The 27,259-nt window shown below is 34.6% G+C and overlaps 1 protein-coding gene across 4 annotated transcripts in view; it reads right to left on the bottom strand.

The window, feature by feature from the left end:
* Window positions 1-27,259, bottom strand: part of SYK (spleen associated tyrosine kinase) — a 249,456-nt gene that overhangs the window by 142,131 nt on the left and 80,066 nt on the right. The window contains exon 1 of one of the 4 annotated variants that reach the window (XM_072611782.1): window positions 16,590-17,280. The exons of 1 other annotated variant lie outside the window; for it this stretch is intronic. The gene's annotated coding sequence lies outside the window, so the exon portion shown is untranslated. Of the gene's footprint in view, window positions 1-16,415; window positions 16,549-16,589; window positions 17,281-27,259 lie in introns of those variants that run through there. 2 more of the 4 variants (XM_072611759.1, XM_072611775.1) reach the window with 2 other exon arrangements.

The raw sequence follows: 27,259 nt of genomic DNA, 5'->3' as shown, positions 1-27,259 counted from the left end.
ACATAGCAAGTGTTATATAAATCCTAGCTATTATTATAAGCTGATGACTGTTTACTTTCTTCCCCTTCCCCCCTCCACTACCCCAAAAGAAACATGTGAACTCTTTTAAATCTGTACTCCCTTGTATAGACCTATTTATTTACATGTTATCTCTCCAATTAGGATGCAAACTCTTTGAAAATAGTCTGGTTTTGTGTTTTTGCTTTTCTTTTATCTTCTGTGCTAATACAGTGCCAGATACACAGTTCTTAATATATGTTTAATTGAGGATGAATGAAGGTGAAGGGATAATGAGCCAAAAGGAGATTATGGTTTTTAGAAAACTCAATAGTAAGTGAGGCAATATTTATTAGGACATGGAAAAGTAGGGAAAAGTCATTCTCAAGGGAATATAGATTCAGTACGCTGATTTGAAAGTCCTATAGATGTAAGAATCCTTACAGCACTTTCATATTTACAAAGTGCTTTCCTTACAACTCTGCGAAGGACATGGGACTTTATTATTCTCTTTATATCAATGATTAAAAAAGCTCATAGGGGTTAAGTGTCTTGCCCATACTCAGACTCCAGTCTTATGATTGCAAGTCCTGCATGTTTTCACATGCTAAGTTCCCTATAATGATGATTCTCTGTATAACAGAAAGCAAAGAAGAATCTGTTTTGCCGATATGTAGTTTCTGTAATTAGAGTCTCTTTACTGTTTGTGGATTTTTAAAAACTATAGTCATTAAGTGCAACTTAAAACTATAATATATAGTCCTGAAACATACAAAGCTGCTGAAAAGTTTTGAAATTTCATTTGTGTTTCTGAAAACCTCTTTCTGTTCTGCTTAACCCCACAGATAATGGTTTCTGGCTAATGGTGACAACTAAACCATAATCACACTCATATGACTTTTGTACTTCATCACTAGCCATTGAGCAGAATGACAACGTAGGGAAATAACAAGGCATTGCACTTTCCAGAACACATTAACTTCCCCCTTAAAAAAAAAAAAAAATCAGTCATCTGGCTTTTTCTGTTATCTTCAAACTAGGGTAAAATTTGGCATAAGAAGGGATAAGTAATGAAGGGAACAAAACAATAACAACATTAGACCCCCTTTAATTAATGTTACAGAACATTTTCCACTATATTCCACTGCTAGATGGCTAGAGAATCCTATATGGGAAAAGGATAAAGAAAGGGTAGAAGAAAAATAATATTTCTTTGAAATAATAAATGCATAACACTGATTTCAGTGATATTAGAAGAATGGGGGTTTAATTACTACACAAATAAAACAGAGTATATAAGAAAATCTAAAGCATTTGAGAATGAAAGAATTAACAGAAAAGAGGAAGAATTAAGGAAATGGGAGGGGGGAGAGACCAGGTTTAAATTAACATAAACAAAACATATGGAACAAACTAACTGACTCCAGAAAAGAGAAAGTAAAATTTTGTATTACAATGCATTATATATCATTATCTGTCTGTCTACCTATCCATCCATCTGTCTTTCTGTCTGCCTTTCTATATGTATGTACGTGTTTACTAAATAGACACAAATCACCATTATAACCCCTTAAATTAATGAATTGAATTCCCTTAATAAAAAGAAAAATAGAATAGACAAGAAAGCAATCCCTCGAATTTTCTACTTATAAGAAACTTTTAAACAAAGTAAAAGTGAAGAAATGGACCAAAATCTATTATGCTTCCAGAAACTATAAACTGCAGCCAAGATGGTGGAGAAAGTCATGAAGTTGCCTGAGCTCTCCTTTTCCACTGAAATGTTAAATCAAGCCTCTAAATGAATTCTAAATGGACAGAACCCACCAAAAATGGGGTTGAAACAATTTTCCAACCCAAGATAACTTGCAAGGACTCCAGAAAAAGCCTGACTCAATTGAATAAAAGAGGAATGCAGTCCAGTGTGGATGGTGTCTGGGCAAGCCAGCAAGAGGGCCCTAGTCACAGCGCAGATCAGCAACTGAGACCCCATGGTACTGGCTCAGCAGGATAGTTGTGAGTTCTCCAGTCCCAGCATAGCAGGAAAACTGAAAGTCCCAGAAACCCTGGCACAACAGACACAGCTGGGCCAGGCAATCCCAGTGCACTAGGCAAGCTGTCAGACATAGTGCAGAAAACCAGTGACCAGGCCTCTGGCCCAGAGTGAAATAACCTTTGGACAGTGTCCTTTGTACCCTAGGAGCAGAGTTCAATTTTAAAAGTGACAAAATAGGTTAGAAAATGAGAACAGAAAAAGAGCCCAATCATAGAAAGCTACTATGGCAACAGAAAAGATCAAAACACCAGCTCAGAAGAAGTCAACAATGTTGAAACACCTACATGGAAAAGCACAAAGAGGAATATGAATTAGTCTCAAGCCCAAAACATCCCCTTGAAAGAGCTCAGAAGGGATTAAAATAAAATGAAAGAAATAGAAGAAAAATGGGGAAAGAAATCAGAGGTAGCAAAAGAGAACCATAAAAAAGACTCAACAGCTTGTAAATGGAAGCACAAAAGAAAAATGAAGAAAAAAACTTTTTTTAAAAAAAAGGAATGGCCAAATGGGGAGAAAAAAATCCATTGAAGAAAATAGTTCCTTGAAAAGTAGAAATGGCCAAATGGGAAAAGGGTATGAAAGACCACAAAAGAAAGTAATTCCTTAAAAATTAGAATTGGGCAAGTGGAAGCTAATGACTCTATGAGACATGAAGAATCAGTCAAACAAAATCAAAAGAATGAAAAATTGGAAGAAAATGCAAAATATCTACTGGGGAAAAGCAACTAATTTGAAAAATAGATCAAGAAGACACAATTTAAGAATTATTACACTACCTGAAAGCCATGATCACAAAAAGAGCTATGACAGCATCTTTCAAGGAATTAACAAAGAAAACTGTCCTGATATCCTATAACCAGAGACAACATCACTATTTGTCCTTCATTCCTGAAGAAGACCATGAAATCAGGAAGGTGACACCATGGCATGCAAGTGAATTGGATTGAAGTGAGGGAGGGCTATTCAAAGTTACCAGCCTCACTTTCACTTCCAGAGACATCTGGGTTCAGTAGCTGGATGTAGATCAGGAAAACTGGAGAAGGCAAATGGTGATCCTTGACTTTTTCAAACTAAGGTCCTTAACAGGTCTCAGTTTGACTGAGGCAAAGCCTATTCAGTGATTAAGGCTTAATAAGAAATGAAGCAAAGAATGGTCTCTTTAAAAAAATAGATCTGACAGGGGAAGACCCTCAGGGTTTCTGGCCAAAACAGAAACAACTTCTATTTACATTCATTCTGAGCAAATAAGGGCCAGACAATGACCAAGTAGGGCTTGACTTGCGACCTATTATTGGCCAATCAATCGAACCAGAGTGATTGGGGTTAAGGCTGATTTTTAAGAAAAAGGAAGAGAAAACAAGTTTCAGAGATTAAAAAGTTTCCTGATGTCATGGTCCCCTTCAAGAACAAAGGAGAAAGAGCAACCTCTGTGAGTCACAAAAGAGCTGTTCACTGGGGACCAAACTAGAACTGGCCAGTTGGGCAACACAGCTTTCCTTCTCTCTCTCTCTCTCTCTCTCTCTCTCTCTCTCTCTCTCTCTCTCTCTCTCTCTCTCTCTCTCTCTCTCTCTCTCTCTCCTTCCTTTCTTTTTTTTTCCCTTTCTTTGTGTCTTTCTCAAATACCAAAGAGTCACAGTCAGGATAACACAGGACTTAAAAGCTTCTACACTAAAGGAGCAGAGAGCTTGGAATACGATGTTGCAAAAAGCAAAGGAGCTTGGATTACAATCAACAATCAACAACCAAGAAAAATCGAGCATAATTTTTCAGAAGAACCAATGGACATTCAACCAAATAGGGGACTTTTAAACTACGATGAGCTGAATAGAAATTCTGCTTTTCAAATACAGTACTCAAAAGAAGAATAAAAGGTAAATAGGAACCAAAAAAAACCCCACTTGTTATTCAATAGGATAAACTGTTTACATCCCTATATGGGAAAATGACACTTGTAACTCTTAAAAACTGTATCTCTATTAGGGCAGTTAAAAGGAATACACATGGACAGAGTATGTGGATATAAGTTGACTTTGACGAAATGATGTTAAAAAACCAATGGGTGAAAAAAGGATTGCACTAGAAGAAGAAAGTGGAGGCGGAATAGGATAAATTATATCACATTTAGAGGCAAGAGATACCTATTACAGTAGAAGGAAAGAAAAGAGGGGGTTTGAGTATTGTTTGAAACTTATTCTCATCAGATTTGACTCAAAGAGGGAATAACATACACTGTTGGGTATAGAAATCTGTCTTTCCCTGTAGGGAAGTAGAAGGGAAAGGAGAAAAGAAAACATGGGGTTCTGATAGAAGAGAGGACAGATTGAGGGAAGTGGTTGTTAGAAGCAAAATACTGGTGAGAAGGGTTTGGGTGAAAAGCAAAAGAGAGAAAAGAATAAACAGGGAAAGCAGGATAGAGGGGAATAAAGTTAGTAATCATAACTATGAATGTGAATGGGAGATTAAAATCCAGAATCCTACAATATGCTATTTACAAGAAACACCTTTGAAGCAGAGAGAGAAACTCACAGAATAAAGGCAAAAGGCTAGAGAAGAAAAATTATGCTTCAGCTGAATTTAAAAAAAAAAAAGAGGAGTAGAAATCATGATCTTAGACAAAATAAGAGCAAAAACAGACCTAATTAAAAGACACAAGGAAGGAAACTACATGTTGCTAATAGGTACCAAAGATGATGAAGATATAACAATACTAAACATGTATGCACCAAATGGTATAGCATTTAAATTTTTAAAGAAAAAAGTTACATAAGTTAGAGGAAGAAACAGACAGTAAAACTGCACTGGTGCTGGACCTCAACTCCTTCCTCTTCAGAACTAGGTAAATCTGACCACAAAAAAACACGTAAACAATAAAAAAGTGATGGAAGTGAATAGAGTTTTAGAAATGTCAGCTATAATAGACCTCTGGAGAAAACTGAATGGGAATGGAGGGGAATACACCTTTTTCCCAGTGGTACAGGGCAGCTATAAAAAATTGACCATGCATAAAAATCTCACAATAGAATGTAGAAAAAGAGAAATATTAAATGCATCCTTTTCAGATCATGATGTAATAAAAATTACAGATAACAAAAGCTTATGGATTTTAAAATAATGGGAAACTAAATAATCTAATCCCAAAGAATGAGTGGTCAAAGAACAAAGCATAGAAACAATCAATAATTTCACCAATGGTAATGACATTAATGAGACAGGATACCAATTTCATAGGGTGCAGCCAAAGAAGTACTTGGAGAAACTTTCTATCTCTAAATGCTGACATGAATAAAATTGAGAAAGAGGAGATCAATGAATTGGACATGTAACTAAAAAAGTTAGAAAAAAAGAATAGATTAAAAATCCCAAATTAAGCAACAAACTACAAATCCTGAAACATCAAAGAAGAGATCAATAAAATTGAAAGAAACTTTGAACTAATTGAACTAATAAATAAAACTAAGAACTGGTTTTATGAAAAAAACAAAATAGACAAACTTTGATTAATTTTATTATGAAAAAGGAATGAAAACCAAATTATCAGTATCAATAATGAAAAGCGTGAATTCACCACCAATGAAGAGGAAATTAAAATAATAATTAGGAGCCATTTTGCTCAACTGTTTGCCAATAAATCTGCCAATCTAAATGAAACAGATGAATATTTATAAAAATATAAATTGCCCACATCAACAGAAGAGGAAATAAAAATACTTAACTAACCACATTCTAGAAGAAATTGAACAAGCCATCAATGAACTCCCCGCAAAAAATCCCTAGAACTAGATGTATTTACAAGTGAATTCTACTAAACATTTAAAGAACAATTAATTCTAATACTATATAAAACTATTTGGGAAAATAGGCAGAGTTTTGCTGAATTCCTTTAATGACACAAACATTGTGCTGATACCTAAACCAGGAAGAGCCAAAAGAGAGAAAGAAAATTATAGACCAATTTCCCTAATGAATATTGATGCAAAAATTTTAAGTAAAATATTAAAAAAAAGAGATTACAACAATTTATCACTGGATAATATACTATGATCAGGTGAGATTTATGCCAGGAATGTAAGGCTGGTTCAACATTAGGAAAATGAGCATAATTGACCATATCAATAACAAAACCAACTGAAATCATATGATTATTTCAATAGAGGTAGAAAAAGCTTTTGACAAAATACAGAAGCACATTTCTATTATAAACACTAAAAAGAATAGGAATAAATGAAGCTTTTCTTAAAATGATAAGTGGCATCTATCTAAAACTGTCAGCAAACATATGTAATGGAGTAAAGTAAAAGCCTTCTCAATGCAGTCAGGAGTGAAAAAAGTATGTATGTCAACACCACTATTATTCAATATTGTATTACAAATGCTAACTTTAGTAACAGGAAAAGAAAACAAAATTGAGGGAATTAGAATAGGCAGAAACAAAACTACTACTTTTTGCAGATGATATGATGGTATACTTAGAGAATCCTGGACAATACTTGAAATAATTAACAACTTTAGCAAAGTCACAAGATATAAAAGAAACCCGTATAAATCATATGCATTTCTATATATTACCAACAAAGCCCAGCAGCAAGAAAAATTCCAAGAAAAATTTAATAATACAAAATATCTGGGTGTCTATCTGTCAAGACAAACCCAGGAACTATACAAACACAAATACAAAACACTTTTCACACAAATAAAGTCAGATCAAAACAACCAAGAAAATATTGCTCATAAGTAGGCTGAGCCAATATAATAATATAAAATATTGTATATAAATATAAAAATGATCATTATACCCAAATCAATTAACTTAGTCAGCATCATACCAAACTACCAAAAAATTATTTTATAGAGGTAGAAAAAATAATAATAAAATTCATCTGGAACAACAAAAGGTCAAGAATATCAAAGGAATTAATGAAAAAATACAAAGGAGGGTGGCCTAGCCAAACGAGACATACAATATTACAAAGTGGCAATCATCAAAAGTCTTTGGTACTAGATAAGAAACTGAATGATGGATCAGTGGAATAGATTAGTTACGTAAGACACAACAATAAATGAACATGCTAAGCTTATATTTGATAAACCCTAAGTCCCCATCTTCTGGAGTAAGAACTCAATATTTGACAAGAACTGCTGGGAAAACATTGTGGCACAAACAAAGTATAAACCAACATCTCATGCTGTATTCCAAGATAGGTCAAAATGGATACATGATTTACATATAAGTAAATTAGGAGAGCAAGGAATAGTATATATGCCAGATAAATGGAAAAGGGGAAAATTCACGACCAAAAAAGGAGAGAACATTACAAATGTAAAATGGATGATTTTGATTGCATTAAATTTAACAAGTTTTGCAGAAACAAAATCAATGCAACCAAGATTAGAAGTAGAAAGCTGTGAATTGTTTCTGAGAAAAGTCCTCATTTCACCAAAGGAGAGGTTAATAAAATTGAAATTAAGAAAATTATTGAACTAATAAATAAAACTAAAAGTTTGTTTTCTTAAAAAAACAATAAAATTGATAAACTTTTGGTCAATTTGATTAAGAAAAAGAAAGAAGAAAATCAAATTACCAATATCAAAAATGAAAGGGGTGAACTCATCTCCAATTAGGAGGAAATTAAACAATAATTAGAAATTACTTTGCCCAATTTTATGCCCATTAATTCGACAATCTAAATGAGATGGATGATTATTTCAAAATATATAAATTGCCCAGATTAACAGAAGAGGAAGTTGAACATTTAAATAACACCTTCTAAGAAAAAGAAATTGAACAAGTCATCAATGAACTCCTTAGGAAAAAATCTCCAGGGCCAGATGGATTTACAAGTGAACTCTATCTAACATTTAAAGAACAGTTAATTCCAATACTATATAGACTATTTGGGAAAATTGGGGAAGAAGGAGTCATCCCAAATTCTTTTTCTGATACAAATATGGTTTTGATACCTAAACCAGGAAGAGGCAAAACAGAGAAAGAAAATTATAGACCGATTTCTCTAATGAACATATATGCAAACATTTTAAATGAGATTTTAGCAAAAAGAATACAGCAACTTATCATGAGAATAATACATTATGATCAGGTAGGGTTCATACCAGAAATGCAGGGCTAGTTCAATATTAGGAAAACTATTAGCATTATTGATCAAATCAACAACAAACCTAACAGAAACCACATCATTATCTCAATAGATGCAGAAAAAGCTTTTGACAAAATACAAAAACACTGGAAAACATAGGAATAAATGGAACTTTCCATAAAATAATAAGCAGTATCTACCTAAAACCTTTAGCAAACATTATATGCAATGGAGATTAGCTAGATGCATTTCCAATAAGATCAGGGACAAAACAAGGATGTCCATTACCACTACTATCATTCAATAGAGTACTAGAAATGTTAGCTGTAGCAATTAGAGAAGATAAAGAAATTGAAGGATTAGAATAGGCAAAGAAGAAACTAAGTTATCACTCTTTGTAGATGATATGATGATATACTTAAAGAATCCCAGAGATTCAGGTAAAAACTACTTGAAATAATAAACAACTTTGGCAAAGTTGCAGGTTACAAAATAAACACACACAAATCTTCTGCATTTCTATATATTTCTAACAAAGCCCAACAGCAAGAGAAAGAAAGAGAAATGCCATTTGAAGCTAGGGTAGACACTATAAAATACTTGGGAGTCTACCTGCCAAAACATATCCAGGGACTATATGAACACAATTACAAAATACTTTTAGCAAAAATAAAGTCAGATCTAAGTAAGTGGAAAAATATCAGTTGCTCATGGGTAGGCTAAGCCAATATAATAAAAATGACAATTCTACCTAAATTATTTCACTTATTTAGTGCCATACCAATAAAACTATTAAATAATTATTTTCTAGAGCTGGATAAAACAATATCAAAATTCATCTGGAAGAACAAAAGGTCCAGAATATCAAGGGAACTAATGAAAAGAAATTATAGGGAGGATGGCCTACCTCTACCAGATATCAAATTGTGTTATAAACCAGCCATTATCAAAACCACTTGGTATTGGCTAAGAAACAGAACAGGAGACCAGAGGAATAGGCTAGGTACTCAAGACACAGTAGTCAATGAATATAGCAATCTACTGTTTGATAAATCCAAGGACCCCAGCTTCTGTGATAATAACCTACAGTTCGACAAAAATTGTTGAGAAAACTGGATAACAGTGTGGCAGAAGCTAGCATAGACCAATGCCTGACACCACACACAAGAATAAAGTCCAAATGGGTACATGATCTAGGTATAAAGATTGATACTATAAACAAATTGGTGGAGCAAGGAATAGTATATTTATCAGATTTATGGACAAGGGAAGAATTTTTGACTAAACAAGAGATAGAAAGCATTATGAAGCGCAAAATGGATAATTTTGATTACATTAAACTGAAAAATTTGCACAACCAAACCCAATGCAACCAAGATTAGGGAGGAAGCAGAAAACTGGGAAAGAATTTTTGCGACTAGTGTCTGTGATAAAGGCCTCATTTCTAAAATATATAGAGAACTGAGTCAAATGTACAATACAAGTCATTCCTCAATTGATAAATGGTCAAAGGATATGAACAGGCAGTTTTCAGAGGAAGAAATTAATACTATCTATAGTCACATGAAAAAATGCTCTAAATCACTATTGATAAGAGAGATGCAAATCAAAACAACTCTGGCATACCACATCACACCTATCAGATTGGATAACAGGACAAAACAGGAAGATGATAAATGTTGGAGAAGATGTGGGAGAGTTGGAACACTAATTCATTGTTGGTGGAGCTGTGAGCTGATCCAACCATTCTGGAGAGCAATTTGAAACTATGCCCAAAGGGCTACAAAAATATGCATACCCTTTGACCCAACAATAGCGCTTCTAGGACTGTATCCTCAATAGATCATAAAAATGGGAAAGGGTCCCACATGTACAAAAATATTTATAGCAGCTCTTTGTGGTGGCCAAAAACAGGAAATCAAAGGAATGCTCATCAATTGGGGAATGGCAGAATAAATTGTGGTATATGAATGTAATGGAATACTATTGTGCTATAAGAAATGATGAACAGGAAGACTTCAGAGAGGCCTGGAAAGACTTATATGATCTGATGCTGAGAGAAAGGAGCAGAACCAGGAGAACTTTGTACACAGCAACAACCACAGTATGCAAGGATTTTTTCTGGTAGACTTAGAACTTCATTGCAATACAAGGACTTAAAAAATTCCCAATGGTCTTTTAAGGCAAAATGCCTTCTACATCCAGAGAAAGAACTATGAAATTCAATTGCATAATGCAGCAGATCATTTTCTTTTGTATTACGTTTTGGTTTGTTTTCTCCCATTCATTATAATTCTTCTATGCAACATGACTATGGTCAAAATGTGTTTAATAGTAATGTATGTGTAGAACCTATATAAAATTGTATGCCCTCTCAGGGAGGGAGGAAAAAGGGAGGGGAAAGGGAGGGGGAAAAAATCTTAATTATATGGAAGTGATTGTAGAACACTGAAAATAAATAAACAAAAAATGAAAATACAAAAAAAAGAAAAATAAAGTCCTCATTTCTCAGATACATAGAGAACTGAATTAAATTTATAAGAATGTGCCATTCTCCAACTGAAAAATCATCAAAGGTTCTGAAAAGGCAGCTTTAAATGAAGAAATCAAAGCTACCTATAGTATATGAAAATATTCTCTCAGTCACTATTGATTAGATAAATGCAAATTAAAACAGTTCTGATGTATTCACATGTATCAGATTGACTAATATGATAGAAAAGGAGAATGAAAAATATTGGAAAAGATGTGGGAAAATTGGAACATTGTTGGTGGAGTTGTGAACTGATCCAACCATTCTGGAGAGCAATTTGGAACTATGCCAAAGGACTATAAAACTGTGCCTACCTTTTGATCCAGCAATACCACTACTAGGTCTATAGCCCAAAGAGATCATAAAAAAAGGGGACATGATCTACATGTACAAAAACATTTGTAACTGCTCTTTTTGTGGTGGCAAAGAATTGGAATTTGAAGAGATGTCCATCAATTGGGGAATGGTTAGACAAGCTATAGTAAATGAGAGTAATGCAATACTTTTGTAGCATAAGAAATAATGAGCAGGTAGATTTCAGAAAAACCTAGAAAGACTTAACATGAACTAATGCTCAACATTATGTGATGAGCAACTCTAATAGACTTAGCTCTTCCCAGGCATACAGAAATAAAAGGAAATAAATATTTTGAGAAACGCAGATTGCTTGCCCATGGTTGACTCTTGCCAAAGAACTTTATCCCCACAACACTCTATTAGATAATTGTTATTATTAACTTCACTTTTTACAAATGTGGAATCGGAGGCTAAAAGCCTCAGTGAGCTAGGTAAGGCAAAATTTGAACTCCGATATTCCTGACGCCTAGTCTAATATTCTACCATACCATCTAGCTGCCTTAAAGGTACTAGATAAAGATAATTAAACCAAATGGCATTGAACCTATAAGAAAATTTTCGAAAATACACTGTAATTTGTATTTCTTGCCACCTCAGTAGTTAGGGTGGAGGAAGAGTATTTGAAACTGAAAATAAAAATAAATATTTTTGAAGGTATTGATATTAACTCAGTAAAAGCAGGCAACTTTAATATGCTTCTCTTAGGGTTGAATAAATTCAACAGAAAGATAAACAACAAGTTTGCTGTGTACAGCTAAACAAACTGTTGGATAAACTAGATTTGATTGACCTTTGATTCATAAGCTCAGCATTATTACCACATGTGAGGATCCTGTGGATTCAATGCAACATGTGTCCTTCTAGGTCTTTGGGTGTGGCCTGGATTGAGTAAAAGGGCTGCCCTTGAGGACCTAGTGTGCCACCTGTGACCTTGAGGCCACAGGTTCCCCACCCCTGTCCTAGACTCCTCTCTCCTTCACCTTAATATTTAATCATTGGCCAAATATTGTCATTTCTACCCTCACAGTGTCTTTGCCAATCAGATGGCAAATCCTTTTTCTCCAATCACATAGCTAATACATTAGTTTGGACATAAATCACTTCTCATCTAAGTGATTGAAACAAATTCTTTCAAGCCTCAAGACTCTCCGTACTATCCTTACTGCCAATCCCACACACTATACCAAAAGGATTTTTCCTTAAATGTATATTTCAAATGTAGATCACTATTCAATCAACTACAGTGACTTCCTTTTACATTGAGGACAAAATATAAACTCTCCTACTTAGGGCTTTCCCACCCTTCACACCCTATCCCCAATCTATTTCTATCTCCAGACTCAGTAGATATTACTCTCTGTCTCCCTCCCTATATCCCATACCCAATGTCATCTACCCAAATTGGCCTTCTCTGTCTTCCTCATGCGAGATGTTTTACCTCCATTCTCAATGCTTGCTTGCCCTATGTGCTTGCAACAGACTCCCTTTTTACCTCTGTCACACAGAGTTCCTTGGTTTCTTTAAGATACAGATCTAGTATGGTCTTCTTCATGTAGGCTTTCTTAATCCCCCAAAATTCTAGTGCCCTCCCCACCAAACAACTGGGAATTTAACTACTTTGCATATTTTTAACTTTATATTTATGTGATACATATTTTTATATGCATTTGCTGTCCACTCCATTAAAATATAAGCTCATTTCACATAGAGATTGTCTCTTTCTTTTTACTTAAATCCCAAAGGCTGCCTAGCACAGTGCTTTTATATACATAGTAGGCAGGTAGTAATTATTTGTTATGATTGACTTGGAATATTAAATAATATACATATTTCCCAGGAACTCTTTGATATCTATAGATAGATTGATCATGCACTTAGGTATAAAGAAATCATAGATAACCATAAAAAGGAAAGAGCTAAAAAAAGTTTATCTCGCATAGACTATAATGAGATGAAATTAGCAATAAATCAAGCAAATATAAACAAAAGAAACTGACTTACAGAGAGCCAAAGAAATAACATTTTAAATAATGATTAAGTCAAAGAACAAATAATAGAAAGAATAATTACATTGGCTAATGATAATGAAACAACAGGCCAAAAGTAAAGCAATGTTCCTTAAAAATTTGTTTTGAAAAATTGGAAAAGAATGGATCAATCAGTTGAGAATACAATTAGATTCTAAAAACAAATTATCAACCCCAAAATATTTTTTAAAACCTGAAAACTAGTAGAAATAAACTAAAAATTAAATGACTTGAGAAATGAATAAACAAAATTAAGAACTTGTTAAAATATGGATAAAAATGTTGACAAACTATGACCCAACCCAGTTAAGAAAAAAAGAGAGAAAAAGCTCAAATTACCAATTTCTTAAACTAAAAGATGAATTCACAAGACAGAAAATAATAAGAATGATCAACTCAGTTATATGCCAAAAGGAAAAGACAACTTTAAAGATATGAGAATCTACAAAAATAGATAACTTTTATGCTAATAATAAAAGAAATTGAACTCTTAAACAGACCAGTGTTAGAAAAGTAAATTGACCAACTCATAAATAAATTGCCAAAGAGGGGAAAAAAGATCCTAGGGCAGAGGGATTTAACAAGTAAAATCTAACATTCTAAGAGCCAATAATAGCTAAGCTATCAAGCACTTGTGCTTTCAGAAATTATTTTTAAAGTCTTCATTTATCTACCTACACACATAAGATTTATTTGAATATAACTATAAAATGCTATTTACAGAAATAAAAGGAAATAGATATTTTGAGAAACGCGGATTGTTTGCTCATGCTTGACCCTTGTCAATTTAATCCAGTGATAAGACATCTAATTAATTTATAGATTTAGTGCTGATTTTCAGAAATGAACTTTTATTTTATTCTCAAATTTTATTGTCAAGACTAAAGACAAAAAACACAAATATCTTTATAACAAGAAACAAAGCTGAGAAAGAACTATAAAACAATGTCATTAGCGTAGTAGGGCAAAATTTATAAATAGATTTATCATAACAAAACTGTGGAAATACTTCCAGAAAATAATTTCGCTTGACAAAGTTGTATTCACAGCAGAAATGAGAATTTTTTTAAAGAGCTTAATAATTGTATAAATAAATACAATAAAAACAAATGATAATTCCAAAAGATACATAAAACAAAAAAATTCTACTTTTGAACAAAAACCTTTAAAACAAGACAGGCCCTTCTTTAATAGGGTCAAAGGAATATATTTTAAATGAAGTACCCTGAAGAAATAATAGCTAGATATATTTTCCACTGTGAATAGCAATAATGTAAGGATATCCCTCAACCTTATATTTGTAATTCTTTATAATTTTTTTAATAGGAATAAAGAGAAGAGAACAAAATGAAAAATACAAACATCATCAAAAAAGAGCCAAAATTATCCTTATTCATGGATGGCATGACAGTATGCTTTAAAAACCCAAGAATCAGTAAATAAACTGACACTATTAATAATTTCAACAGGGTAGCTGGAAATAAAATCTACAAAAATCATCATTATTTCTATATAATACCAACAAATTCCAATAAAAATTGTTGGGGAAATTAAGAAAATACCAGCCACACTCTAAGAATGCTAAGAATACAAATATTTGTTATACACTGACTTTACATTATTTTATTAAAAATGATGGGATAACACCATTCAGTAGAATTATCCATTTCTACTCCATTAGAATTTTTTTAAAATGTTAGATTGGAATTACAAATAAAATTAGATAGGCTTCAACTAAACAGCTTTAGCTGACAAAATTTTCACTTGTTTCAATTTTCCAAAAGCACTTTATACTAAAAAAAAAAAAAAAAAGATGTTTTTTTAATTCCAATTTTTAAAAGTAAAATACTGTAGATTTAATTATTATAAAAATACAATTATAGGTATGTATATACCATTATTTATTTTCATAATATAATAAATGAATATGTGTGCTAATCCTGGATTTTATTTTACTGTTTTAATATTTGTTCAATTTTTATGTGCTTGAGGCCTATTTGTTAGACTTTTTGTATTTTTTTTAAGGTGTGGGATTCTCAAGCAGGGATCAAATCCATTTTGAAAATTCAAACTTTAAGAATTGAGCTAATTTTCAAATTGTGCTAATTTTGAACATCAGTATTTTGGATATCTCAACAAGTCACTCTACTCCTTTAATCAAATATTACAACACTGGAGGAGGAAGGAACGCTCTTATCCTCCCTATTTTACTTTAAGTTAAAACAACCTTTGGAAGGCTATGCTTTCAATAATTAATAAACATTAACATTTCTAATCTAACAACTAAATTCTAAGTCCTTCCTGTACGTATCTTTTGTCAACTGGAAGAAATGAATTATTTTTACAATGTCATTTAGGTTTTGTGTTTCTGTGTGAACTTAATAAAGAGACATTGAGCTAAAATTTCAATAAATATATAAAATTGCAATAAAACACATAAATATGATAATTATGTTCAATTATGCTATGTAGCAGTCAACTTGCTTTATTTGCCACTACTCTCTTCACTTTAATAAAAAGGGTGGTGGTACCAAATTAAGAAATTAAGAAGAAAGGTACTAATTACCACTATAGTACATTTACCTAATTTTCAGTCTCATTTGGGCAAATTGACAGTACAATTTGTTTTCAACTTCCATAACTAGTATTTATATAGTTCTTTAAGGTTAGCTGAGTTATGTGTTCTATCTAATTTAATTTCCACAACTCAGCGGTGCTATTATCCCCATTTCACAGGCTAGGTTGAGAGACATTTCGCGTGCTACCGAAGTTGTCTCGCAGATAGTAAGATATCTCAGGCAACATTTGAAGTCTAAGATCTTCCTGACAATAAATACAGCACTCTACCCACTATGCAACTTTGTCTCTTTTCCAAAATTGCCTTCATTCAATTTCCTCCCTACCTTCCACAATGGAACTATCCAATTCCCACGCATTAATATCTGGGTGTGAGCAGGGGTTGCGCAAAACAAAAACAAATTTTAAAAGTTTTTGTATCCACGGCATATGGCCCAGATCCTGGATTAATGCTGGTTGCCTAATTAATTGTGCGTATTAAGTTTTTAGACTTTTCCTGTAAACTGAGCCTTGGTGAGTTTTATAGGAAATGCAGAAGAATCTATGTATAAAGTAGTTTAAACTATTTTTTCGAGCAATAAAAACGTGAGGCTACACAAGCCAAAATGCCAGAGAAGAGAGGGGAGTGGGGTAGTGGAGGAAAGATTACATCTCCACTTCCCTTTCAAGCACTTCTTTCCCCTTTGCACAATCCAGTGTCTTCAAAATGATAATAACCCCTTTATGTATCTATTTTATGCATCCCCAAATACCGCCTTCAGAGCAACGATATACTCAACCTTGACAGTTAAGAGCAGAACCTCCTCTGACAGTTCCCAGGAGAAAAAAGGAATGAAAAGAAAACCCAATATCCACAGCAACTCCCGGCACCGCCAGCCACCACACCAGCCACGGAAGCAAACTCGGGGAGGAAGGGTGGGGACGGAGGAGAGGGGCCGAAGGTTCAGTCTTACCTGACTGTAGGTAGAGAAACAATGGGAGGAGAGCGAGGCCGACGGAGGGGAAAGGAGTCGGGGCAAGGCTTCCCGGCTGATTTCTGCCCATCCACTGACTAGATGCTCTCGAGAGTGGCCATGGGGAGAGGGGAAGTCCAGAGAATTGGGTTCACCGAGGTCCTGCCTTTGTCCTCCAAGTTCGGTCTCCGAGCAGTGGCAGCCTCTCTGGCCCGGTGCGCTGAGACTGAAGAACCAGCCCCGCTACCGCCACAGCTGTCTGCAGCACCCTGAACCCCCAGGCTCTCCGTCACTGTGTGCTCCGGGTTTGCAGGACACCAATCCTCCTCGCTTCCTCATTTTCACTGACTTCCTTAATGCATCTTGAGAGAAGCAATAAACTTCCTTTTTTTTAATTCTGAGCTACTTTTGTCTCCCACTCCTTCTATACTCTTTTCTCTTCCCCCTAGCGGTCTTTCCTTCTATTTGCCCAGTTCTCAGGGGGAGAGAGGTCTTTCTTCCAGGTTGGGGGTCTTACATGTTCGATCACCCAAGTGCAGAAGATATCGCGGGTCTGTCTGTAGCACCAAGAAGAGCCCTCTGGGCACAATTCTGCCAGCCAGAGCTTGTAAGCAGCTGTGAAAGAACCGGTTACTGGTGTGAAAAGTGGCAGAGGGGTGGTACCTGTTTGAGACAGTCCGAAGTGCATTCAGTCTGGGCAACCGTTTTGCACGTAGAGGAAACCTAGGAGGGAATGTGGGAGATAGAATGGGGCTAGGAGAAAGATCGCCCCTTCTTAGAAGCAGGATTTCCCTCATTTTGGAAGTGCAGTTGGCCTTGGAACTCCGGGTCCGGGGTGGGAGGGGATACCCCACACTAGGCAATGATTTGATTCAGTGTGTACAAGCACTTTTACTAAAGACAAGTGCCGTGAAAATAAGTCAATGGGTCAGATAGGGAAAGGGTGGTTAATGTTAAGTGCCTTTGAAAACAGTGCATGTTCTTGGGGATAAATTCTTTTTAAGCTGTAGAGGACAAAATAACACAATGGTGAACCTACAAGAATGAATCTGGACTTCAAAGTAGCTTTCTAGTGTCTGGAACAGAACTCCACAGGATCCTGAGATCTGGGAGTCTCTGTGCAGCGGTGGGGAACCTGAGGCCTCGAGGCCACATTTGGCCCTCTAGGTCCCCAAGTGTGGCCCTTTGAATCCAAACAAGTTGCTGCAGGTTCCCCACCCCTGGATCCTAGTGATAGCTATGTAGGGCTGGATAAAACAAGCAACCTCTCTGTGGTTCTTTTTCTTCATCTGTAAAATGAAGGGGTTATAAGAGAAAACCTCAAAAGTCCTTTACATTTCTAAATTTTAAGACAGGGGTTCTTAACTGGGGTCTGCTGACTCCAAATAGGATTTCGGGATGATATTTCTCTTTCTAGCTCTTTTTAGTAGCTTACCTGGCAAAATTACAATAATGCTGATGATTTGTAGAATTACCTTACATCCTGAAACTTTAATGAATTTATTCACTTTTTCAAGTAATTTGGTTGACTAGTGTTTTCTAAATTAATCATTCTATCACCTGCAAAAAGCAGTAGTTTTATTTCCTCTTTGCCTATGTTTATTTTCTTGATTGTTTGCTACAGTTAGCATTTCTAGAACTGTCCCCTGATACTCTTGGAAAGGCTTCTGACTTTTTTTTCTTTTACATAGAATGTTAGCTCTTGGATGTAGGTAAAAATTATTTACTATATTAAGGAAATGCCCATTTATTGCTAATCTTGCTTGACTTTTTAAAGAAATTGGTACTGGATTTTATTAAAAGTCTTTTTGGCATATATTGTTACTATCAATTTTTTAAAAAAATTATTTGTTATATATTTATAGACTTCTTTATGTTGAACCTTACATTCCCAGTATAAACTCAATCTGCTCATAATATATAGTCGAATATGTTGTTGATACCTACTTGTTAATTTGTTTAATATGTTTGTGTTAATGTTCATTAAGTATTCTGTAGTTTCCTTCCTCTGTTTTGTCTCTCCCTGGTTTAGATTTCAAGACCATATTTGAATCATAGAAAGAGATTAAAGGGTATCTTCATTTCTCATAATTTCTAATAGATTGTGTTATATTGGAATTAATAACTAATAATTCAGTTATTTAAATAGTCTTTGGGTGATTTGGAATTTTTTTCAAATGTTCCTCTCTTTGCTCTGCAGTATTTATTTTGTTAGTATATAACTGAGAAAAGTAGTTTCTGATAATTTGTTTTCTTTCCTCTTCAATTGTTGATCTCCTTTTACATTTTTGATTCAAATAATTTGATTTTCCTTTCTCTTTTTTAGCTTCATTTAGCTTCTTTTTAATTTACGGAATAAAACAGGCATTTCCATGCAAAAGATGCATGAAACTACAAGTCTACTATGCATGACTGGCTATTTCTTTCAAATGTACAACAAAATTGCCATGTAAATTTCTTTTTTTCTTCCTTCCCCCCTAGATGTGGCTAACATTAGACATAAATGTGTGTATATACACATATATATATACACATATCTGTGTGTATACACACATTTATATACATAGATGTGTATACACATATATACATAGACATATATATGTAAGATTATCTATGCATACTTCCATTTATCCTTCTTTCTCTGGCTACAGATAGAGCCTCTGTTCATATGTCCTTTATAGTTAATTTGGGTATTTATAATGGACAAAATACCTTATTTGCTCAAAGTCGTTCTTAAAGCAATATTGCTGTTTCTGTATAGTGTTCTCTTAGCTCTCCTCATTTCCCTCTTCATTATTTCTTGTAAGTCTCTCCAAGCTTTCCTAAAACCATTGAGCTCATCATTCCTTAGAGCACAATAGTATTACATCACAATCATATACCACATGCTCAACCATTCCCCATGTGATAGGCATCCCTGCAATTTCCAATTCTCTGCCACCACAAAGAGAACTGCTATTAACATTTTAGAACAGGGCTTTCTAAACTTTTTCCACTTATGAACCCTTTTCATCTGAGAAATTTTTACAGATGCCAGATACATAGATATGTAAAACAGATATACAAATCAAACACTTACTGAGAATAAATCATAAAGAATTTTATTTTAAAACAATTCTTTGGTCTACATATAATTTTACCATTAAAGATGAAAGCAAATTTGCATACTAATGAGATGGATGTTCCTGTTTATTTTTACATAAAGAATTAAAACTTGGCAGACTGCAGAATATAGAGCATCTTCCATGTTTTTCAGAGTTCATCAATATCTTGATTTTCATAATCGTCAGTGCTGAGAATGTTATTTCACAAAAGTACATACTAGAAAGTTGCAAAAATATGTTTAGGGCCATTTCAGAAATTGTTGGAAATTCTGTTCTAATCCCAAGCCAAAATTCTTTTAACAATTTTGTGTGTGTAGTAAAAATACTGCATTTCATAATATACAATAGTCTTGAATCTGAGCTGAGGTGTTTCTGGCAGCGTTCTTTGGCATTGCATGGCATGAGGACATGTGCAGTACAAAGTGTGGTGCATGCTGTGTGTTCAGACTGCACTGAAGTTGCACAATGAAACATGCACAAGTGTTACCAGAAACACCTTGGATTCATTACATGTTTGAGTTTGAATTAATAAAAGTTATGGTCAATGGTGTTCAGAAATTTTTCATTGTTGCCAATTTTTTTTTTGCAACCTCATACAGGGTAATGATCTACAGTTTAAGAAGAGCCGCACTAGAGGATATAGGTTCTTTTTCTTTTTCCCCAATCATTTTTGGAAACAGATCAAGCAGTGGTATTGCTGGGTCAAAGGGTGTAGGTAGTTTAATAACTGCATAATTGGTTAAATCTACAAGAAGTCAAGTCATTTCCAAAGTGATAAAAAAATCAAAACAATTTACAGTCATATAACAAATGCTCTAAATCACTATTGATTAGAGAAATGCAGATTAAAATAATCTTGAGATATCATTTTAAACCTACCAGACTGGCTAAAATGATAAAAGAGGAAAGTAACAAATATTGGAGTGGATGTGGAACAATTAGGACACTAATTTATTGTTAGTGAAATTGTGAACTGATCCAACCATTTTGGGAAGCAATCTGGAATTGTGTCCAAGAGTTATTAAACTACCTATACCCTTTGACCCAACAATATCACTTGCAAATCTATTTTCAAAGACTACTTAGGGAAAAAGGAAAAGAACCTATATATTCAAAAATGTTTATAGAAACTCTCTTCAGCACACATAAATAGGAAACTGGCTTCTCCACTTCTCCCTGGAGTCACTTGACTACTGACAATGGATCTCCTCTGCTTGAGACTATTCTTTCTCTCCAGTTTGAGCTCAGAGCATATTTATCCCTAAATGCAGAGCTTATTCACTTTTGTGTATTATTTATGTATCTGCAAAGCTTCTCTAATTTCTGTTTGCTGTTTTTCTAATATTAGCAATTTTCAATGGTTTTTTGTGTAACCAATATTTGCTGTGAAGGAGCTAAGTTTGGAGATGTTATCTACACCAAATCATTTTGCTGAGGAGGCCACAGTCAAACAGACAGAGCAGGCAAGAACATCTGTGCAGGCTAAAGCACAAGTTTACTTTCTATAGTGAGGGAAATGGCTGGCAAGCAAGGAGAGAAACTAGACACATGTGCCAACCTTCTCCCCAAACCTCCTCCCCACCAATGGAGAAAGTCGCTTTAGTGTGGGCAAATCTCAATATGTAACACTAGTGGCTACACAGTGGCAACAATGAGACAAGTTTGATTAATAACAGAGCTTCATGACTGGAACATGGGTACTGTAGATATTTGTCCAAGCTCAGGGAACACCTGGCACTGGTCAAAGCAATGCAATAATTATTAATAACTTAATATTAATACCAGAGGTAAGTGCAAAGGACTGTTGTTATGCCAAGCTCAGGGCACAGTTTATTTGCTGGACCTTAGCTCTGGAAAATAGGGCTTCTCATAGTAGTATCTTGACAGAGGGGAATAAGCCAATAATTACCCTCACCCTTAAGAATGATCAGAGATGTCTTTTTTTCCTGAACCTATTAACCCTAATATTTGAGAGAGACAGAAAGAATTATAATTCTACCTTGATAACACTCTCAGATACTAGAGGAAGGAAGGCCCAGTCTTGGCTGTATTTAGTGCCTACCTGTCTGAACAGATCCTTGAAGGAAGCTATGGATTCCAAGAGGCAGAAGTTAGGAAACTGGGCATTCCAGGCATAGGGAACAATACTTGTGTGGTCACAGAAAATGAGATAGATCACTGAGTTTGGGGAATAGCTAATACTCTAGTTTTGCTGGAACAGAAAACCACCATGGCAGTGAGATAGGAAAGTCGCATTCAGCTAAATCAACATCATATCCTTCCTGAATCCTTTCCATGCTACTAAGTCAATGACTTTGTTGGATGTTAGATGATCTACAAGCATCTCATTTCCTAACAATCCTTAGATGACGTGCAAACAAATATTTACAAAAAAGCTACATACAGATTAACAGAAAGTAATCAATAGAAAGAAGGAACTAGAATCAAGAAGAATTTAGAAAGACTTCCTGTCTTTCTAAAGAGTGGAATTTTAACTGAGACTTAAAGAACCCAAAGAAGTCAGGACCTGGAGACATAGGGAACAGTCAAAAAAAAATTCCCAGAGCCAAGAGATTGAGTGTCTTCTTTGGGTAATAACAAGGAGGCTAGTATTTCTGGATCACAGAGAATGTTGGGGGATAGTATTGAGAAGGGGGAGAGGTATAAGTTGTAAGAGGACTGAAAAGAGGGGGAGGAGGGCACTCGGTTGTCCCCATGACTATCTATCCATCTTATCCTCTGTTATCCCCTTCTCCTTTTGCCTTCAATCTTTCCCAACATCAGGGGCTTTTTCAAAAAGTGTTCTCATTAAAGTATATGTTTCTTTCAGCTTCTGGATTATCTTGCCAATGAATAGTTCACTAACTTCTTTAAATATTGACTGAATTGATCTCCTTGCTGTTCAAGGGACTCTCAAAATTTTTCTCCAGCACCACCAATTTAAAAGTGTTCCACTTATACCCATATATCACGACTGGAAAAGAGTAGGTTTAACTATACAGACCTTTGTTGGCAAGGTGATGTCTGTGCTTTTTACTCTGCTGTCCAGCACAGTACATAGCTTTCCTTCCAAGAAGCAAGTATCTTTTATTTTCATGGCTCCGTTGCCATCTGCAGTGATCGTTCAGTCCAAAAGTATAAATTCTGGCATTGCTTCCATTTTTCCTCGTTCTATTTGACAGGAAGTCATGGGGCTAGTTGCCCCAGTCGTGTGTGTGTGTGTGTATGTGTTTTAACGTTAACTTTAAAACCAGCTTTTATACTCTCCTCTTTCACACTGATCAAGAGCCTTCTAAATTCTTCACTTTTTGCTGTCAGAGTGGTATCATCTGCGTATCTGAGGTTGCTGATATTTTCCCCAGCAACCTTCATTTGAACTTTTCATTTATCCAGACTGGCCTTTTGCATAATGTACTTTGCCTGTAAGTTAAGTAAAGTGACAATACATAGGCTTGTCATATTCCTTTCTCAATCTTAAATCAATCAGTTGTTCCTGGTTCAGTTCTCACTGTTGCTTCTTGACCTGCATACAGGTTCCTCAGGAGACGAAAGTGGACAACTTTGATTATATAAAACTGAAAATTTTCCACAACCAAAACAGTTAAAGTACAGAAAGTACAGAGAAAAAAGTACAGAAACTAGGGTGAGGGGAATATCCTTTGCAGCAAGTTTCTCTGATAAATGTGTCATAATCAATATATATAAAGAACTGATAATACTTATAAGATGAAAAACCATTTCCCATTAGATATATATTCAAAAGATATGAACAAGTCTCTTTCAGAGGACATCCAAGCTATCAGCCACCACATGAAAAGCTGTTCCATATCATTAATAATCAGAAAAATTCAAATTAAAACAGCTCTTAAAGCCCATATATGACCCATCAAATTTACAAAGATGACAAAAGAAGAAAATTACAAATGTTAAAAATTAGGAGAAGAATTAGAAAAGCTAACAAACTGTTAGTGAAACTACAAATTGACCTAGCCATTCTAAAAAGCAATTTGTAACTTTTCTCAAAAAACCACTAACCTGACATTTGTCCCTTTGAGTGAAACTGTGAAGCGATGCACTGTGAAGTGAGCAAAACTAGAATAACAACTTATATAACAAAAATTCATAAAGAAAAACAACTTTGAAAGGCATTAAACTTTGCTTAATGTAACCACAATTCCAAAGGTCTGAAGAGGAAGCATGCTACTTATCTCCCATCAGAGAGGTAATAAGTTCAAAATGATGAAAACATACATCTTTGATCGTGACTACTGTGAGAATTTATTTTACTGTACTGTGAATATTTGTTATGAGTTTCCTTCATGTTTCTTTTCTTTCTTTCTATATTCTTTTCTTTTTTTGGTTCTTCAAAGAGGAAAATGGAAGAGAAAGAAAATTCAGTTCTCTCTATGTATATGAGAAATGAGAACTTTGTCAGAGACACTGGTTGTAAAAATTGATTCCCAGAAGAATTTTTACAACCAGTGCTTCAGATAAAGGTCTCATTTCTAAAATATATAGAGGACTGAGTAAAATTTATAAGAACACAAGTCATTCCCAAATTGATAAATGGTCAAAGGATGTGGACAGCCAGTTTTCAGAGGAAGAAATTAAAGACATCATATGAAAAAAATGCTCTAAATCACTATTGCTTCAAGAAATACAAAACAAAACAACTCTGGCAGATGCGCTAGCATGACAAAACAGGAAAATTATAAATCCTGGAGACAATGTGGGAAATTTGGAACACTAATGCATTGTTGGTGGAGTTGTGAACTGATCCCTATCCACAGCAATTTGGAACTATGCCCTAAGGGCTATAAAAATGTGCATATCCTTTGACCCAGCAATACCACTTCTAGAGCTATATCCCAAAAAGATCATAAAACTGGGAAAAGGACCCACATGTGCAATAATATTTGTAGCAACTCTTTGTGGTGACCACGAATTGAAAATTGAAGTGATACCCATCGGTTGGGGAATGACTGGACAAGTTATGGTATATGAATGTAATGGAAGACGTTACTATAAGAAATATGCTATAAGAATGCTATAAGAAATGATAGGCAGGTTGACTTCAGAGAAACTTGGAAATACTTATATGAACTGATGCTGAGTCAGGGGAGCAAAACCAAGAGAATATTGTACATAGTTACAGCCACATTGTGTGATGACTAATTTTGATAGACTTGGCTTTTCTCAGCAATGCAAGGTTCTGAGACAACTCCAAAAGGCTCATAATGGAAAATGCTGTCCGCATCCAGAGAAAGAAATGTAGATCAAAATATAGTATTTGCTGCTTTTTTTTTGTTTTGTTTCTTCCTTCATGTGATTGATTCCATTGCCTATAATTTTTTACAACATGACTAATGTAAAAATGTTTGATATCAATGTGTATATACAGAGCCTATATTAATCAGATCGCACACCATCTTGGGGAGAGGATGGGGAAGGAGGGGAAGAAAATGTAAAACTCCAAAGCTTGTGAAACTGAATGTTGAAAACTAAAAATAATTTTTTTAATTGTTTCCCAGATTTCTGATTCTCTTTTAATCTTGGTTTCACTGGTTTGTTTTTGCAAAACCTTTTAATTTAATGTAAGCAAAATTATCTATTTTACATTTCATAACATTCCCTATTTCTTGTTTGGTCATACATTCTTATGTTCTCTATGGTCCTGACAGATAAATTATTCTTTTCTCTTCCTAACTTCCTATAGTTCCGCCCTTTATGTCTAAATCATGTACCCATTTTCACCTTATCTTTGTATACTGTATAAAATGTTGGTCTATGCCTAGTTTCTGTCTCACTATTTTCCAATTATCCCAACAGTTTTTGTTAAATAGTGAATCCCAGAAGCTGGAGTCTTTGGGTTGATTAAACAGTAGATTACTATAGTCATTAATACTGCATCTTGTGTATCCACTATTCCACTGATCCATCCCTCTGTTTCTTAGCCAGTACCAAGTAGTTTTGATGGTTAATTCTTTATAATACAGTTAGTGATCTGATGTGGTTAGGTCACCTTCCCTTACATTTCTTTTCATTAATTCCCTTGATATTCTGGACCTTTCTTCTTCCACTTGAAATTTAGCATTTTTTCTAGCTTTGAAAAATAATTATCTGGTAGTTTGATTGGTATGGCACTGAATAAGTAAATTAATTTAGGTAAAATTGTCATTTTTATTATATTAGCTCAGTGTACTGTAAACATAAACAAAGTGGGATTTTTTGTTATTTTTTTTCTAGAGTTCAGTTTCCTAGGATCAAGCCAAATTGTAAACATCTGAAGGATAACCATGGTAATTCAAAGCCGTGCTGAGACACGTGGGTTGTGATGCCTCTGGCTCTGAGGCTATTAGTTGAAAACTATATATTCTAGGAGGTTGGCATTTTGCTTTGGGGGCTCTCTCATGAGAAGGGCCTTTTGATTCCCTAGACAGGACTCTGAGTAGCAATTTGTTAAGGCCCCCCCTCCTTGACTACTCAGTTGTTGCTCTTACAGTCTGCTGATGTATGTACATGGTTGTGTTACTTTGTTCAGATAACTGGAGCCCTGTCTATTGAATCTTTATGCTAATTTCTCTGCTTGAATTTTCTATACTCACTTCTTTCTATTTATCTGTTCATGAAAGCAAGAATGTTAACCCCTTTAAAGCTGTCTTTCCTTTAGAAAAGTAGATCAAAGAACCCGTGCTAGCAGCCCACCCTGTGCACTAATGTGGTTGGTACTATGTCTACACATGAGCAACTGATATTTTTCCAGTTATTTAGATCTGACTTTATCTGTTCAAAAAGTGTTCTGTAATTGCGTTCATATAGTTCCTGGGTTTGTCTCAACAGTTAGACTCCCAGATATTTTCTATTATTGTCTACAGTTACTTTAAATGGAATTTCTCTTTCTATCTCTTGCTGTTGGACTTTGTTACTAATATATAGAAATTCCAATGATACATGTGGGTTTATTTTATATTCTGCAACTTTGCTAATGTGAATTATTTCAAGTAGTCTTTTACTTTATTCTCTAGGATTATCTAAATGTGCAACCATGTTCTAATTTTTTTATTTCTTTTTTCTTCTCCTGCAGCTAAAGCTAATATTTTTGTACCATACTGAATAACAGTGGTGATCATGGACATCCTTGTTTTACCCCTGATCTTAACCTGATTTCTACCTGATCCCTAACCCTATTACACTTAATGTTGGTTGGTGGTTTTAGACAGATGATATTTATCATGTTAAGGGAAACACCATTGATTCCTATGCTCTCTAAGTGGTTTTAATAGGAATGGATGTTATTTTTTGTCAAAAGCTTTATTGAGATAATCAAATGATTTCTGTTAATGTTGTTATTGATATGGTCATTTGTGCTGATAGTTTTCCTAATATTGAACCAGCCCTGCATTCCTGGTATAAATCTCACCTGGTCATAATGTATTTTCCTCATGATAAGTTACTGTAATCTCTTTGCTAATATTTTATTGAAAACTTTTGCATCTATATTCAGGAGGGAGATTAGTTTATAATTTTCTTTCTCTGTTTTGGCTCTTCCTAGTTTAGGTATCAGTA

Source organism: Notamacropus eugenii, chromosome 1, assembly GCF_028372415.1.
Source record: "Notamacropus eugenii isolate mMacEug1 chromosome 1, mMacEug1.pri_v2, whole genome shotgun sequence".
Classification (NCBI taxonomy): domain Eukaryota; kingdom Metazoa; phylum Chordata; class Mammalia; order Diprotodontia; family Macropodidae; genus Notamacropus; species Notamacropus eugenii.
This window is presented reverse-complemented; position numbering and strand designations above follow the sequence as displayed.